Consider the following 6,287-nt stretch of genomic DNA (forward strand, 5'->3'; position numbering starts at 1 on the left):
AATGTAGCTCATTGCATATTTCTTTAGATTTTAAAGGCACTAAAACATCTCTTTCTTTCTAATGATTGGTTAAGCCACCCCTTACCTGAAGACACAGGTAAGGGGTGGCTTAAAAAACTATAACCCTGATCATGTAAGATGGCATTCTGACAAGCCCTCATTCCTACTGAGTTGCCATTTCATAAATTACATTATAAATTACATTTTATAATGTAATTTCCCAAAGAAAGGTTTGTAATTATATACCGGGTCACAGGATACAAAGATTATGTCCTGAATGAGCAATCTGACTCAGCACTATCCCAGGAAGTGAATATCCACTCAGTCTGTTGTCTAAATTATAAAATTATAATTTTTTACTGACAAAAAGTAAACCTGTGCCACATAAATGAAAGACACAAACATTGAATTTATCCTAGGATAAATTATCCTAGGCAACAGAGAGGCCTGGATGATTTAACACAGGACATTTACTCAGAAGTATGTCTACATGCTTGTGGTATGTGCATGTGTATTTACACATGTGAATGCATGAATGAGATGCTGACATGACAAGGCTAAGGGCACAAGGGGGTACTGTTTGTACTGGGGTTGTCAGTAGGCACATGGAATTCTAAGTAGGACAGTTGAGGTTTTCTGACTAAAAATTGGGAGTTTCTTTTTTTTTAATTATTGATTGATTTGGGAGAGAGAATGCATTGATTTGTCACTTCACTTATTATTTCATTCATTGGTTGCTTCTTTCGTGTGCCTCTACTGCCCATGCAAGTAGCAACCAATGAGCCTCAGACTGAGCCCACAACCTTGGCATAGCAGTATGACACTCTAACCGATGAGCTATCTGGCCATGGCAAAACCGGGAATTTCTTGTGGGCAGGATATAAATGTACAAATGAATGTGCATTTGGCCATGGACTTTTATAACAGCTTATTGATGGCAATGGTGTCATGTATCCCATACACACCTTTTCATGGCAGGGTAGAGAATAGCTTTCTTCTTCAAAAGGTATTTTTTCCCTGGCTAGTGCTTCCCTCAATAATCCTGGGAGTGTGGTTAATATACAGTTTGGAGTAAAGACATCTGGTTCTTAATAGCTCCTGTCTTTTCCAGTAGAAATCATTTAGCCAGTTCTTTCTGGGGTGGTCTCTACTAATAGCATTGTTGGGTCATTAGGGAGTGATTATGGGAGGAGCCCAATTGCATTCTTCTTGGGGATCCCTAAGAATGGGGACACCTGGCATTGGGCAAAGTACTAGCTAGTAACTCACGTGAAGCCCAGACAACTCTGCAGTAATTCTTCCAACTGTCTGACTCAATAGCAGCCTACGGAAGGGTATTTTTTATCTATGACAGTTGCAGCTTTCAGTCCTAGATTGGATCTCTTCCTGTCCTCCCAGAAGATGTTTTAGTGATGTACTGGCTTTAGCATATGATTGGTAAGGCCTTGAAATAAATCCCCAGCTAAAAGAGAGGCATGGTAGAGTAGGGTGGGAAAGGGTGTTCAAATTCACTAGTAAATCTAATACCCTACTAGCTCTATTTCTAAGAAAGGAGGAACTTCTTCATTTCTGCATTCCTGTTTCTTTCTAAGTTCCTCAATTCCCTTTCCCTCTTCTCTTTTTATTTTCATTCATCTGTAAAATGGTTTTATCAGATCGACCATCTAAAATTTGTGATATCTGGTTGCTATGTATGGTTACAACTGAGCTGGTGTGTGGGACCTGTCAGTGACATGGTCTTTATGGGGGCAGAGTGTCCGTGCTCATTGGTACTAACTTTCTGTGGCCTTGAACAAATACCTTTCCTATCAGGACCTTAGTTTTCTTTACCCTAAAAATACCTGGTGTTATCCATAAGCTACCTAACAAGTAGAAAGGAGATTGAAAAATCCAACTTGGAGAATGATGAATGGATGAGAAGCCAGGTAGTAAAAAAAAAAAATACATTCAAGGCAATGGTCAGTGAGTGGAACTTTGTAGAGAAAAGCAAAAGGAAAGGCAGAGTAGGAAATGCTATGTAAAGGGAGAAGTAAACAGAAAAAAAACTGCACTGAGGCAAAAGAGAAAGAGAACAAGTTGACAGAAAGGAGATTTGGTAGGAGAGGTGCAGAGAGAGATGAAAAGCAAAAGTTTCTTTAGTAGGAAAGCTCTCTGGGGCACAGGACCCCTCCTGGGCACAGAGTGGCTGCCTGGCCAATGTGCCACACACAGACAATGTCACTTTTTCTGGTGCCTGGGTTCTTTAGGACAATGTGTAGGTGAATGCTGCCAGGCATTTCTACCTTCTAAGGGTGTCTTCCAAAGACCTACCATAATTTCTGAAATTCTGAACAGAGTTATTAGATAAGAGCAGAAGCAAAGTCTCCTAAAGATTCCTTAAAAATCCACATTATTTATCTAAGAATCCACAAAAGTATCCTCTTAACATGAAGGTGCAGTTCCAACAATAAACCTAGCACAGTGAGGGTGAGGGGCCAACTATGTGATGCACCCTGCCTTTGCAGATTTTCAGCCAGGGGAATACAAACCTAGACATATGGCAAAGGTGGTCGGGGTGTGCATGTGTATGTGTGTTTGTGTTTAACTAAGTGACTTAAAAACTAAAGGGAAAGGGCACTAATGACTTAAGAATCAGAGATATCTTCAGGGAAGAGGAGCAACATGAGAATAATATGGAAGATTTGAATAAATGGAAAGGCATGAGGTGCAACGTTTCCTGGTGACAAAGATGAGAACATACCCAAAGGCATAAACAGTCATGGCATGTACAAGAGACAGTTAAGATACCCTGCTTATCTCAAAATAAAGTAAATAGATTCAGATGAGGAAAGGCCTTAAATATCAGGATAAAAGGTACTCTAAGCACATAAGATAAAAGTGGCTTATGATTCGACACTATGAAAAGCTATGAAGCCTGTGTTTTCTTAGTACAGTTTGCTTTGCATTTTCCAAATAATTTTTAATTTGTTTCTGCTTTGGGTATAGAAAAGTTCATTTTTTTGGGATGTATAGATTAGTATTATGTGTTCAGTTTCATCAGTTTTGAGATCTGTAGGTGATGGCCACTTAGACTCCAAATTCTTATGATTTTTTTAGATTTAGTCTATTATATTTTTTTCAACAAGGACTGCATTCAGCTGCAACTTACACAAACTTGATTACCCCTGCTTATTATGCAAACATTATTGTATTTTTTCACACAACAAAACATCCAGAGGTAAGCAGGTCCAGGCATTGGGTCAGTGGTTTAGTGATGTTGAGACTGAATTCTCTGTGATTGTCTTAGCTTTTCCAATATTGTCTTACGGTGTCTCCAGCCATTATATCCACAATCCAGACAGAAAGAAACAGTAAAGTAGAAGGCCCGAACTGGGTCACTCAGCCTCTCTCAGTCACAGAGAAGCTAGGGAAGGGGGTTCTTGGCTTTGCAGATAATTCATTGAGGGGCAGAAATGGAGACGAGGATGGAAACAGTTTTTTGTTGCCACAAATACTTGTCTGGGTATTTACAGATTATAATCTTTGTGTATTTTTTTAAATGCGAAAACACCTATACAAGCAAAGCCTGTGGTGATGGGTTAGTGTTCAGATGTTAATAGTATATAACAACCAACTGGATTTTTAAACTTTTATCCAAGGTTTGTTATTTGTAGTAGCTTGATAAATATTATTCACAAATTTTCTATTTTCTGGTGCACAATTTCAATTCCAAATATAAGATGTCTTTCAAAATACTAACCAGTTATTCAGCAGACCATCTTTCTAACAGAAAGCTGTCTGTCTTAAGTCATGATCATGGTCATCTTCCTAGTTGTCAAGATTTATTTTGTCCTTGATATGTGCAGTCTTTATGTTCATGTTCATGATGCTTCAAAGTAGTCATTGTTATCCTTATTTTTTAAAAATAGAGAAACTGAGGCTCAGATAAAAGTAAAGTGACTTGCTCAAGGACACATGGCTGGAAAGTGGCCGGATAAACTCAGAGTCAATTCTGCGTATTTCAACGTCTGCTTATTTGGTTGGTTTATTGTCAGAAGGCTGCTGTTGACTTCCCTGTGCCATTTGAGAGAATTTGTACTTTGTAATGTCTACTTACCAGGTCCCATCTGGGTTGAAACTATGAGGATGAATTCGGGATAATTTTTACTCTAACTCAGCCTTGGGTTATGATTATCTGGAGTCAAAATGTAAAGTGCCAACTCCAAGAATTGTGGAAACAGGAGCTAGAAGAGATGTGTCTTGCTTCAACCATTAGGCAGAAGATAAAGATTAGGTTTTTAATAACTTGAATGTCTCCTTGTCCTCTGTTCTTAGCTGCTTCATTTTGAAGGTGTATGGTTTTTGCTCTTGAGGAGATTCTCCATGTCAGCTTTTCATTCAGGTCTTGCTTGAAAGGAACTGGTCAGATGTATTTCTGTTAATGAACTTCCATGATGTGCCTGGTACAGGGTCCTCAACACACACACTAGAATCATGTTGGAAGCCTGAAAAAATATGAAGGCCTGTGCCAACCTCCAGAGAGTCTGGTTTAATTGGTGTGGAGTAGAGCCCAGACATCAGTATTTTATTTTGTTGTGTTTTGTTTTGTTTTTTGGCTCCCCAGGTGATTTTAATGCTCAGCGTGAGTAGAAAACTACTGGCCTAGATGATTAATAGTGGTACTAATGGAGGGGAGGGAAGAGAGAGCCCCAGAGTGAGTGGTTCTCAAACCTTTTGGTCTATGGACCATTTTATGGCATGTTGAAAGAAATAGGTCTCTTCAGAATTAGTAGAAATAATTGCCTGGCTTTTGATGAGACACCGATGAGTGAAAGGATAAGTAAATGACTAACGAGAGAGAAGTTATGTGTAGAGAGTAACTTTATTGTTTCCATGATGCTTTTTATAGTTTTTTAAGTAGCATCATCCAAGTTTACTAGTGAAAAGAAAAACCAAAACACTTCGGGAATAAATGCATTAAACAGAATATAGTTTTAGTTAGTGGCAAAACTTGAATTAGAACTCTAATCTGATAAGACTTGGTCCAGATTCTGTTTCATTTATTCTGGAGATCCTCAGGGCCACCCCAATGGGGAGGTCACCCTTCATGAACACCTCTGGGAGCTCTTACTGAATGTACAGATTTGTACTGGGGGAGAGAATAATGGCTCTGATTTGGTACCCAGATTTCATCTCACAGGAGCTCTGTCCTCAGCAATGGTCTCCCGGTGGTTAGAGAAGCCTGCTGTGTGCTTTAACCCAACACTGTGTTGGCGTAGGTGCTCGTCGGGCTGTTTTCAATTTCCTGGGCATAATGTATTTCCTTTTCGTTTGGTGGCAGATGCCTCTTTGTTCCCCAAAGCCTATTTCTTACACTTTTTTTTCCGTTTTAAAACTTGATTCATCTGAAATCTATACATTATTTCACAGACATCAGTGGCTTCTCTCCAGATTAAATTATTTAATGGCATTGTTTCATTGAAGTCTTCAAATTAGCTGCTGACACTTATCGGCAGAAAGAAACACATTTTTACCATTGGGATAAAACATATTTTTTATTAGAGAAAAGAGCAACTAAATTGAATTTCTGTCTTTTAAATCTTAGCTGTGGAAAATGAAGACATCATGTGCTTTAAAATGACAATTTACCTTTGAGTCAAAATTAAGCATCAGTCACCCAACCTGTATTTTCCCTCTCTTTCTCCCTCCTTCATCCCTTTTGCTGTTTCCCCCCTCTCAATTTTCTCCTCTTGGCTTCCCTTCATTCCTTCGCCCCTCTCTGTCATCTGCCCTTGATCACTCACTGTCCCCACTGCTTTTCCTCCCCCCCCTCCCATCTCTCCCTCCACATCTCCACCCCTCCTGCTCTCATCTCATTCATTTTCTTCTCTCTCTGTCCTTGCTTCCCCCTCCTTTGCTTTTTCTAACTTGCTCTTTTCTGGTTGGCATATCTTCACATCTTTCTAGCCTTTATTCCTCTGGGTTTGGAGTTTTTAATTTCAAATGCCACTCATCTCAAGGAATAAATAAATCAGGGATCTGAAAGGAAAAGCGGGGGAAGAAATGAGGTCTGATTTCATTTCTTTCTTTTTATGTCGAGCACTATCCTTGGGAGTTTTGTAGAAACAAATGAAAAGAGCACAAACTTTGCTTGTTTCACTCTCCAGGTAAGGAAATGGGGGCAAGGAGATCAGCGGCTATCTGAGCACTCCCTCCTGGAAGCCTGTACCCGCAATTAGGCATCTGGTTTTCAATCCTTTCTAGAGAATTGCTCTATCTGCCTGGAATTCCCTGTACTGTATATGTTC

The sequence above is a fragment of the Phyllostomus discolor genome, chromosome 9 (genome assembly GCF_004126475.2).
Source record: "Phyllostomus discolor isolate MPI-MPIP mPhyDis1 chromosome 9, mPhyDis1.pri.v3, whole genome shotgun sequence".
NCBI classification, from domain to species: Eukaryota; Metazoa; Chordata; class Mammalia; order Chiroptera; family Phyllostomidae; genus Phyllostomus; species Phyllostomus discolor.